Below are 12560 nucleotides of genomic sequence, written 5' to 3' on the forward strand. Positions count from 1 at the left end.
TCTCACTTAGATGGATCACAAAAATACACAAACACAGCCACTATTATTAACAATATCTGTCGTCTTTAAAATAAGAGGTAATTAACATATTACAACCATATAAATACCATTGGTAGCAAAATGGGTAGTATATTCTATCTGAAGCAGGACACAAGGGAATATAGTGAAGACATATAGTGGGTCTGAAGTGATAAAAACCCTCACTGAAATACCTAGTCCTGTGCAATCCTATATAATGAAAGTGAGTTATAATCACTTTATATATATATATATGCGTGTGTGTGTGTGTGTGTTGGGAGTGAGAGAGAGAGGGAGAGAGATAATTAAACAGTTAACAACAGTCAGGGTTCAATTCTGAGGGAGTCTGTTACCTATCCTGTTTCAGACAAAAGCCTGATGATTAAGAGCACACACCAAACAGATAAGACAGTTATGTGTGGAAAGACGTGATTGTGTTTTATTGTGTTTGTTTTTTACAGCCTGTGAAACAAGATGTGGATAAATATGTAAGTTACGAGTCATTTCCTACAAGTTTCTGTGGATATCAGGTCTGTCTTTTTAGGCTTTTTACTGTAGTGTTTTGTCAGCTATTTTTAGATGCAGCCTTAGGCCTGAGATCAAAAGTCTTTCTTGGTTTTATTCATGTATAGTCAATCCTATCCTTTTTTAGTTTTATTATTTATTTATTAGCTTAATTAGTTTTAAACTGAATAAAACTGGGAATTTCAGTCACGACAAATAAAACCATAAACATTTTAGCATAGATATAGTTGAGGAAAACACAACCGTTAACTCTTGTTTGTCATCAGAAGATTATTTGAGAAAGTCAGTTGACATTTCAGTCTAATTGAATGAATGGAAATTTCTGTCAAACTTCAGCAAACTGCTTTCAGATTTTCTACAGCTGATTTTAGGCTTAGAGGAAATTAAAATGAAAAAACTACAAAAAAATCACTCGTTACTAGTTAGGTTATAATGGGGATTTTTTAAATTGTCATGTCTGAGTTTAAAATGTGAGGGTGTTAACGGTGACTAATAGTATCATAAGACTTTTCAGTGACAAAAACATCAAATGCCCCAAAAATTTCCAAAATTTCCACCCCTTTGTAAAGGATGGCAGATGTAGTCAGCTTGGGGTACTGGTTAAAACTGACTTAACCTTACAAAATGAATCCTGCAGCATGATCCAGGTCTCTGCTATTAATCCATATATTCAGCATGTCAAAAAAAAAAAAAAAAAAAAAAAAAAGCCCCACCACACTATATCTAACTACACTTCCTCTGAGCTGAGCTATTGGCTCATTATAGTTTTGAAGCTCTGGTGAAAGTGTATTGTTTTGAAACTACTGACCATACCAATGGCAGGTGAACATCCTGAGTCTCATTACAGCTGCTATACTTTAAAATTTGTATCCAAGCTACAAATCTTTCAAAGCAAGGCAAGTCGTTTCATTTCAAAAGATCCCATTTTGGTAGTGTTTTCTTTCAAAGTTGCACTAATCAGTGTTTTTATAATAACAATAAATGACTATGTGTAATGTCAAAAATCATGCAGACAATCCGTATAAAATCATAGCTCTGCATCATCATGGGACCTTTTAGCATTTTTATTACTCGCTTTTCCCTACTTCCAAATTCATTCTGATCAAGAACATTTTCAGCACTGAATATGTAAATAAGCAGCTATTTGTCATTTCACATAACACCTTCCTAAAGTGGTAATGTATCTGAAGATGTTTTTACAGCTAGTTCAGGTTTATCAAAGAGGTCAAATAAAATAAGGCAACATAATGAAAATAGTGCTGCTTTACGTTGTCTGAGCGTTACTCTGCTACGGAAAACAGCAACTGTTTCAACAATGTGCACCATACTGGAGTTAAGATCACGGTTTTGAAGCCAGCTATGACAGCAGTTATTTTCAGAGGTTTGTTGGCAGTATGTGATAAAGGCTGCTGCCCTCCAAGCTCAAAATGTCTCCACTTTAGTAGTGTTCTGTATTGTGAGGGTGAAAATAGCCTTTGAACCACAGACCAACTTGGCAAAGCTCCAGACTGAGACTATATATTGTGTTCTTGTCATGTACCAGTATTGCTCCTTTAATTGCTATTGGCTGCTATTTCCAGCAAAGTTCTTCTCTGTGTTACCACAGGTTAGCTATCAGACACTAATTAGATGTCTTGCAAGTTGCTGCAGGATCAAAAAAGCCTCTCATCCGATTTTAGTCAAAATGGTAAAGTAGTGTCGAGAATTTCGACATGCTGCCACATCCTCTCATTCTTTTTGACCCCCGCTTTGAACAGCAATCTACTGTATTTGCAAACACAACACACTGGGCTTAGAGGGTTGTAATTGGAGGAGCTGTCAAGTCAGCTGTGAGGAAGGCTGAAGTTGTCTTCAAACAACAATTTAGCAGCACTCTTCCAGACAGATGCTGCTGAACACCTGTCAGAGGAAAACTGTTCATTTGATGTGAATGCTTTCTGCAGTGTGTTAAAAGCTGCTGCTATTCACATGCACACCAGTTTGGTATCTGCTGGAGTTATGGAGGTGCAGGAAATGGCAACATATTATGGTTGTCTCACAGTTTATCATGACTATGAACAAGCTGCATAACTTTTCTTCAGTCTGTGTTTTCCAGCCGATTATACAATGTTTTGGCTACGGAGCTCTCCAGGTTAAAAAAACAGACCAATGCACTGTTTGAATCAGCAAATTATCCGGGAAAGTGTGGACAGGAAATGCACTTTCCATGGAAAAATGATGATCAAAAGGTCACTGTAAACACCTTTACTACAGTCACATTTTCGCTAATCCACTTAATGGATGTGACAATGCACCTGGAGCTAATCAGCGTTATCACTTTCCACACACACACAAACACATACAGAGCTCAAAGACTATTGTCAAGGCAGTTGTCGGCCATTTACAAAGTAAATTAGCACACAGAGCAGATTCAGGGCTTCATTTGCATCCAGAGCTTCTATAATTAAATGTATGCGAGTGGCTGCTCTGTCTGATGACATCAGGTACTCAGGGATTTTAATTCTCATTGCTTTAATAAGACCATACATTACTGATATCATAACATTTGCACCAACAGCATGGTTGGCTGCTCTGACAGTAGCGCTGTCTGATGAACTGTATACAATAAGTGATCATGGACAACTTAGCCCTTTGTGCTACATTTCTTTTACAACTCATACTGGAAGGCTCAGAGGGTCAACCATGAAATAGAGGGTTGGTGGTTCGATCCTTGGCTTCCCTGGTCCACAGGTCAAAGTGTCCTTGGGCAAAACACTGAACCCCAAGTTGCCCCTGGTGGCTGTTCCACCGGTATATGAATGTGTGAATGGACAAATGGTGTAAAATGTTTTGAGTACATTTGAGTGTAGAAAAGTGCTATACAAGTATAAGACAAGTATATTTACAGCTACTTGATATGGGACAACCTGAGACATGTTTGTCCTGTATGGGTGTGAGGTCTCAGCTAGTAATCCAGCTGTGATGCATCTGGATCTTCCTAATAGATCTGACATTGTTCATGTTTTATCACCAACTGATTTACCCACTGATGTTATATTTTCTGGGCTATAAGTCGAACCAAAGTTTTAGCAAAAACAGCCTGTGTTTGAATGCTGACACTCACTCCAAACTTGGTTTCAGTTGCAGACTTCATTACCTGCACTTTGAAGTCAGCAGTGTAGCTCTTTCTTTTGGACAGCATTTTCAGTTGTTACACTAGCAGTTGGATTGTAACATGAAAATAAACGTTTTTACTTTTGCAGTACAATATTATCTTCATTTGAGTCACGACTGCCATCTAATGCTAGTGACTACTTAACAAATTTACTGTTAATATACACACTTAACTGTCTAAGTCTCAGGACAAGCCAGAGCAGTAAAAAAAGTGCGACTTATAGTCTGAAAATACAGTATATGGCACTTTCACAGGCTGCTGCTTAATAAGAAATATCATCCATAAAAAGGGTATCAATATATTAGCCTTCTCATGTTTGCTCATTTAAAAGTGTAAACTCAAATTATAACAACATACTGAAGTGCAAACCCTAGCCATATGCTGGTTTCCGACCAACATCTACCACCACACCAGCTCCTCAGTCTTAGATACTGGTCTACTTAAAACAAAATGCCATCAGTACATGGCAGTACATTCTTTAAGAATGACAGAATTCAAGATTGAAGCTGCGAGACAAAAACTACAAAGGTTCTGGTAATCATCAGCTAATGAAAGACATATTAAGATCACATATTTATATTGAAGATGTAAGCCCTAAATACATACAGCAATGCTTCTGAACAGACCAAAAATAATCCCAGGTTTTTATTTAGTGCTTATCAGTCTCACTGTGAAAGCCTCTTCCCTGGTGCCTGATAAAATTAAGGTCAGCAGATCCATGTACTTTCTTATCCTATCTCTATACTGATCATTTGTGCCAGTTTAGGCTTATCTTCCCTCATACAACTAAACTTAATAAACTGTCCTCTTTGCACAGCTGACAAACTGAAGAAAAAATATCCATGTGTTCAGCCAAACTGAAGCTGCCCTCAGTCAGCTTAATAAACACATTAGGCCTGCTTCCAAGCCTTAATTTGGCATGACATACTAAAATACTTGCTCATTCAGGCTTTTCTGGTCATCTCAGGAGCACTGCTATACTTAGATCCATCCTGAGTATCAGCAATACAGAGGATTATATGCTTTTATCTCTTCTTGCCTTAACTGATGCTGTTTGTTTCCCTTTAACCAAAAGAAGAATGTCTCAGATGTGGCAAGAGTGCTGAAACAAGGCTTTTACCTACCACAAAGAGAAGGACCAAATATCTCTCTCTCTCATTGATAGCTTCACCGATCTTTGTAGTGACTATGTGCAAATGGCTTGGCTCTGGGTGTTTCTCTGAACATCTCACTGCTTAACAGACTACAAAATGCATGTCGGACCTGAGTCCGACATGTAGAGACTGTGGACTGTGTCCACGTTAAAAGACTAAAGGTGGCTGAGGTTTTGCCATCATGGTTCTGTGTCTTTGCAGCAGCCTGCCTCAACAACAGAGATCTACAGTGTTGGTGTCCTCCTCCATGAATCATTCTTTACCTTAAATAAACTACAGTTTGTGTTGACGTACTTGTTCTTGACGTAATTCAAGTTACCGTGTTTATTAACTTTTAACTTGTGTTATTTTTCACACTGCCATTCACCAACCTTTATTCACTGCATTTATCCTTTATTTCTCTTTGTAATGAAAATGCAAACATGTTGACCTAGGTATGTTTAATTATTAAAAAATGTAAATAAAGTATGTTTGAATTGATAAATATGCATGCAAATATGAATGAAAACCAGAACCACTGTTTTAAAGGTTTGTTCTTTAAGTGTTTCCCTGTATTTTTGTGTGTCCCATGTTTCCCTCAGTTTTATTTGTATTTGGCTTTTACATATATTTCTGCTGTGCTATAACATTATTTTTGGTATATTGTTGCATGGTGACCTGTCCAGGGTGTACCTCTGCCTTTCACCCAAAGACAGCTGGGATAGGCTGCAGCAGATCCCTGGGACCCTGGTTAGGAATCAGCGTGTAATGGATGGATGGACACTGTATTGTAAATGGCAAGATGTTCACATGCTGACTAAGACTATAGGAGTAATTTGGGAAGTTTGGTGGAGCTGGTTATTATTTTTTTCTACAATTAGCTAGTCTGAAGTAAGTGGACAGATCTTAGAATCAAAGTGTGCACCCACAATTGTCTCGTTATGATTATCCTTAAGATTAGAGACAGTTAAGGTTGGGGTCATACCACCCTGCAGTTCACTAAGCTTTGGGAAACAAAGCCCCTCCATTGTAGCTGACTATTATGGTCACAAACAATACATCCTGGTACATGCAGGCACAGTGGGACAGATTTTTGAGATTTCTCTGTCAGCTTCAGAATAAACCAAGTTGTTGACAACACAGACCCACTTATACTAACTGGGTGTCCACATATCAGGAAAAAGTCTATTAATAACATCCCTGCTTTTTGGCAAGGACATTTGGAAGAACTAGAGTTCAAACATTTTACAAACTGGCACCTTCTGGTAAATTCAGCATATTTAAAGGGTTCACTTTTAAAAATGGATTCATTATAATTAATAGAACAAATTCACACTAGTCACGGCTGCCTGGGTAAGTGTAGAGTCGGAAGAGGATCATGGGAATAACACTAACCACTTCTCACAGTTGAACAAGGTACTGTTCACTGGATTGGATGCATACCAAGTTTCTGGGTCTTTAGTTGGGTTAATAGTTCACCTGGTTGGAATGTTGTCATTCTATGCAATAGCCAGTTTGGGCTCCTTATAAGACTATAATAATGTATGCAGATATTGCCTATTCAATAGTAAGACAACGATCAAATCAGCTGTATAGTTACAATAAACTCAGCAGCCGACTTTTGACTCTCACTCTGGGAAAAATGTAAGTGATGTGCTGTTAGGCTCGGGGAGGTGATCTGAGTCACTGAGGAATGTCTAATGTGAGAACTGACTTAACCCATGTAATAGGGATGATGGTGCCAATGATACATAAATGTCTAAGGCACTTCCATGTATGCTGGGAAACTTCAGAATCCTCCAAAGTATAAAGTGATGGATTTCATTAAGGGGTCTGAATTGCCAACCACTGCTCTAAATTCCAATGGCCTGTTACAGGTTTCCACAGTTTAACTGAGGATAAAGGTTACATTTCACTACATTGTAATCTGTTATGTTTTTATAGGCTGTTTTTTTTTAAAAGATATATTCCTATATCAGTCTGAACATATTTGCTAATTTTGGTGTTTGATTTAAAGTTAGAAAATATATTGTATAATAATAATATATATAGCCTACTCTTGTTTTGACAGATTTTCTGTGTTCATATATAAAATCATGGACCATCCTGCTTTAAAAGCTTCTGAATTAAATGTACCCAAACGATTTCATTAGTGTTTATTCGGAGGATTTTTATACTGGCTAAATGCTGGCTTTTCCACGTTTTTGTCACAGCTGGCCAGATGTTGAAAACCCCACCCATCTGTCACTCCAAGCAGGTCAAACACAACAGCCAACAGCCCGATGTACTGCCACAGTTTGACCCAAACCAGCTACTCTGGGGGCACACACACTCTACTGCATTTCCAGCTGGGGCTAAACCAATGTGACAAGAGCCTCTCGGTACCAGCCAGTTAATACAGCAAGTCAACAAAGCCACATATGTGAGTAAGAATTCACGAGGTAACGCAGTAAACCTACAGCTGTGTTCCTCTTCCATGCGGCAAGACTGATGAGACTGGATATGTGAGGTTTGCGAAATATAAAAAAACCTCTGTAACTTTACATGTTTTAATTAGATCCTAACTTCACGATGGAAGGAGTAAGATGGAGTCAGAGAGAGGGGCAGAGATCGGAACGGATCAGCATCACTCTCTCTGAGTCTCTCATCTTTCTCTGTACTGAAGAAACCACGGCGGCTGAAACAGAGAACTAGCGCCATATCATTAATATTTAAAGCGTTTCCAGTGAAATCTTAAATATCATACACACTGAGTCATAACATTACCCTGGATTACTGCACGTCTGTTCCACATACATACTAACAAGACGCAAAATTACAACAGTTACAACGAGAGAAAAATCCTCACAGTCGACAGGAAAGAAAAGTTGGCCAACAATTCAAACATTAAACCATCTTTGTTTTTAAAGTTGTTGTACGTCTGTGTTAATTCTGCGTAATTCAGCGTCCATACAACTCTGCAGCAGGTCTAATCCTGCGCTCGAGTAACACTTCCCAAATACAGACAGCTTGGAACCTGTTTGCGCACATTTGATATGGATTCATCATACAGAGATATATAGCCCACACAAGAGGAATTGAGAAAGAAAACGTCACTGTTTTTAAGGAATTCATTTAAAGAACATGATAACTTACATTCAAGTTACCGTTTTGCACGGACGGTGCGCGACTCTAACTTCCACATAGTAAGTGTAAGGAATAAGCGGAAAGGGGGATTTGGAATCGTTTTTAGAAAGAAATTGCTCATTTTCTAAAAGTCATGCAGGTTATTTAAAAACAGCCCAAAAGTCTATGAAGAAACCTGCAATAAAGTTTCCAGGTAGCGTACTGCCAGATTTTCTCACCACTTTGACCACGAAACGGACTTAATACCCAGCGGCGGCGGCTAATGGCTCAATTAAATTACGCATGTCCAACAAGACGAAGCTTCTAAATTTGCAAGCACTGCGACAACAACAGGAAAATGAAAGAAGTATGTCAGAGAAAATGTGAGCTGCTGTTTTGGTGTTTTCTGAAGCCGTGCAGGAAAAACGCAGGTAGAGCAGTGCCACTTACCGCTGTGCGCCGAGGACGGAGGTCTAACAAGAAGAAGCAGCAGTGAATCCAGCGGAGACGGACTGATGCTCCCCTCTCTGCCTCCGCCGCGCTCTCTCCAACAATCCCCGCCTCGCTCTACCAGCCCCACATCCCCTCCCTTCCCAAAAGCAACAAATTGAGGAGCTAAAATGGCTGCTGATTGGTCATTACAGCGATTAAAGGGGCACATGCACGCTCACACGCACAGGAACACGGACCACGTCCCCAGCTCCAACCAACAGACACGTTTCAATCAGCCATAAGGAGGCCAACTGCTTTCTTAAAGGAGAATATTAGAAGCTCTTTGTGCAAGGAGACCATGTGAAATGGCGGGGTTGTTTCTGACTGGTCTTTAATAAGCAGAAGCTGGTACATCACAGCCTGCAGGCCACAGATGAATTTGGCCATTCTAACCTGTAGAGAGTGGCACAGGTTTGCACTACATTATTTTGTGAAAGGCTAGCTGGATATAACACCAAACACCATATTTCCAAATATCCTCTAACTTCAAGCTACAATAGGCAAAATTTTTAGATTAGCAATGAATCAAATGTCTATTGCACAGAAGACATGGCACAAACCCACAGGTAATTATCAGCCTTTTCTAAAGCTTTTTATAGTCTCTACAACTATTGTTTTGATTCTAAGACCCATGGCTTTAATGTTATTCAGCCTCATAATACTGTATATATACTGTATATACCATATACAAATTCAGAGTATATCAAAGTATATACACATATTCTTATCTTATATACTGTATATATGGTGTAAAAATGACAATCTGACACACTATGGTCAGTTTGCTTGTCAAAGAGAGATACTGAATTGTAAAAACAGCTGATTAATATTTTCTGTGGAGATGAGAAATGAATCCTGGTGATGTGTTTAGGGTTTTCTCAGCTTCAGTATAAGAGGCAAGACATTTGTAACAGAATTGATGTGTGCAGTTGGAAAAGGTTTACCAGCCACTGTGGGCCTAACAAGGGACTAAACCCGAGGGCAGCTCAGCCTCTGCTGAGTTCAATGGTGACCATTCTTTTTACAACTCTCTAATGATGAGATACTATATGGAAGTACAATATTAGATACTTCAGAGTCAGAACATTTCCCTGTAGAATGACAATTTGCACTAACATGCTAAATGAACAAGCAGACCATAGAGTGTATTCTCTTTTACACAAGTCACTACTGGTGAGTACAATATTTTATTCATGTGAGTTTTCTGTATTAACAGCGTGCATGATGTGCCAACTTCAAGAGAGAGAATGTTACAGTATATAATCTCTATCAACAGATTTCCTAATAGAAGAAACATTGTACATTAGCTATGATGAAGTTGTTTTTTGCATTATCTCTTACTACTTTCTGAGAGCTATGTGCAGATTAAATGTGTCAGGAGGGTGCTGCATCTCATACAGACTGTAAGGAACTGAACACTTTACTGATCTGAAATTACATTATGTTTTGCTCTGATAAAAAAATGACATCAGAACCAACAATAATTGTTAATGTGACAGTTAAGACAGTTAGCACCAGCTTTACAGATCCTACCGCAGTAACTTTAACTTATGTTAACAAATCTTTTGTGCTAGATATAAACATTAACTTGAAATCTGTGCTATACAGAATTCAATCAGCAAAAGAGACTGAAATTATTTAGGAATGAAGTATTCAGAGGTGTGGATATCCTCCTGAACTAAACTTTTCTCTTTGAGTTTTTTTTTAATGAAGTTCTGAGATGACACGTTTGTCACGTAGGCACTTTATGGCTCCTGAATTCTAAAGGACAGTTTGGTTTGATGCAGTAGCACAGAAAACAACATCAAACAAAGACACAGATGTCACCCCTTAAAACTAAAAATATAAATTTAATAGTTTTACTCCAGTAGGAAAAAAATGACATTTTTTGAAAAAGTAATTTTTCAGAGAACTCTCTCAATTTTTGGGAACAGTTTATCATATTGTATGCATCAAAAACAACAACAACAAGAATAATAATAATAATTTACATTTGTTTTTGACGACATGGTGTAGTGGAGGTTAGTAGAGCAAGAGGGTTCTGGGTTTGAATCCAACTCCACCTGAGGTTAACTAGTGACTATAAATTGGACGTAGGTGTGAATGTGAATTTGAGGTTGTCTTTCTCAATGTGTCAACCCTGTAATAGACTGGTGATCTGTCCACAGTTTACTCTGCCTCTCACCCAGTCAGCTGGGATTGGCTTCCGCCCCCTTTTACCCTGGGTAGCAGGAATAAGCAGTGGACAAGAGATGCAAAATTAAGTAAAAAATATCAGATCAAAGGTAACTTTCAATCATATCTCTTCGTCTTCTTTCAGCTTTTATGAACAGTTTTGTTTTGCAGAATAATATTTTCAGGTACATATAAAATTAAACTGTAATTACTTATAAAGTGGTACATAGAAATTTGTGCTGTGTACCTCGACCATTTAAATCTTTGAAAGTACATTTACTTAGATTTTTTAAAAGGTAGCTTTAAATAAAATATGTCACATTAGAATTTCCCTAGACACTGCTAATTATTTGATTACACAGTAGTATTAATTAACCTGTCTAGTGTGTACCCCCACTCAAACAATTCACACATGGCCACCATTACCGCAATAGCCTGTTTACAACTTCCAAATAACATTCACCTTAACATCTAAATAAATAAATACAACTGGAAATTCAAATATGACTCTTCTGACTACTCTCCATCAGCATTAACCACAAAATCTATGTCAAATGACTGAGATGTTCCGTTAAAGCCAGCAAATTTGCACCACAATGATCTCAGACAGCACGATCCGACCAAGTAAGTGTGTTGCTGGTACAGAGTCATACTGAGCTCTGAAGTAAATTCGTCTAACAGCCCTAATGGACACCCAAACAACTGCAGACAGATGTTGGCAGCAATGGATGTAGAAGACACAAGTCTAAGCAGCTTGTGGATCTGCAAGTGATTCTGTAAATACTTCATATCTATAGTATCTGCATAGGACACTTTCTGTACATGGGCATACTTTCTACACATAAAGATATAACTAAAACAAGAAATAAGAGGAAACATGATCATTATTTAAAAGTTATATTTCAGCACATGCCACAATCAACAGGCTCACAAACAAAGTACAGTCTGCACACATTTTAGTTGAATTTACAATTAACATAATATAACATGGGGGGACAGGGCCTGCAAAGGTTGATTGTAATAAGTAAAAGTACAAAGAGTAAAAATCATAAATACTATACTGAATCATATCAGTTCAATTCAGTTTCAGTTTATTTTATTTGAATAGTGCCAAATCACAATCCAATCATTTTAAGGCACTTTACAAAAACTAAATCCAACAAATCCCTTATGAGCAGCACTTGGAGAGGAAAAACTCCCTTTAACAGAAGAAAAAACCTCCAGCAGAATTGGGCTCAGTTTGGGCGGCCACCTGCCTGGACTGGTTGGGGTAAATGCATAGAAAGAGGATTAGAGAGGGAGGAAGTGAAGAAGAGAAGCTCGGTGCAGTCCTCTGGCAGTCTAGGCTGACAGTGTTCTATTTGCTTCATTGTTGTGATTTATTTATTTTATATCTAGTTTCTTGTCATTTATCTGCACAGTGACTGTATATTGGGTAGTGAGCATAGTGTCATCAACTCAACAGTGCTTCAAACAACAGTGATCTGTGACGGTTCTCATTTACATAGGGACCCAATTTACTTGTGGAAAAGGAAGCCATCATTTGCCATAACTCTTTTACCAGTTATACCAACTAAACTTTATGACTAATATACACTATTCTGTGTGATAACGTATCTTGTTTTTGGGTGTACTGTCCTGGTGAGAGGGGATGCCTCTTGGATGTGTGAATCAAACAGAACAAGTGCTTTTTTAAAGGCCTATGTACAGGTGGGCAAGCAGAGATGCATGAGGAATTCTCAGATCTCATCAAATTTTAATTTTGCAAATCACTGTCATTGTCTGTCTGCTGCTTCACTCTATAGCATGAAGCAAGGTCATTCCTGAAAGTCTTTTCAGTAGTCGGCATGTCTTATTAGAGAATACATTCAAATTATATTCACTGTGTGTGTGTTTGAAATAATCATAATAAAAAGGAAGTTTGCCCAGATGTATTTCCTTTTCCTCATAGCTCATGT

General features: G+C 38.1%; 1 protein-coding gene across 1 annotated transcript in view; it reads right to left on the reverse strand.

Moving 5' to 3' along the window:
• Positions 1-8482, reverse strand: part of LOC113133949 (cadherin-6-like) — a 70959-nt gene extending 62477 nt beyond the window's left edge. The window contains exon 1 of the mRNA XM_026313025.1: positions 8386-8482. The gene's annotated coding sequence lies outside the window, so the exon portion shown is untranslated. The remainder of the gene's footprint in view (positions 1-8385) is intronic.
• Positions 8483-12560: the final 4078 nt, after the last annotated feature.

This window comes from Mastacembelus armatus, chromosome 17 (genome assembly GCF_900324485.2).
Source record: "Mastacembelus armatus chromosome 17, fMasArm1.2, whole genome shotgun sequence".
In the NCBI taxonomy this organism is placed as follows: domain Eukaryota; kingdom Metazoa; phylum Chordata; class Actinopteri; order Synbranchiformes; family Mastacembelidae; genus Mastacembelus; species Mastacembelus armatus.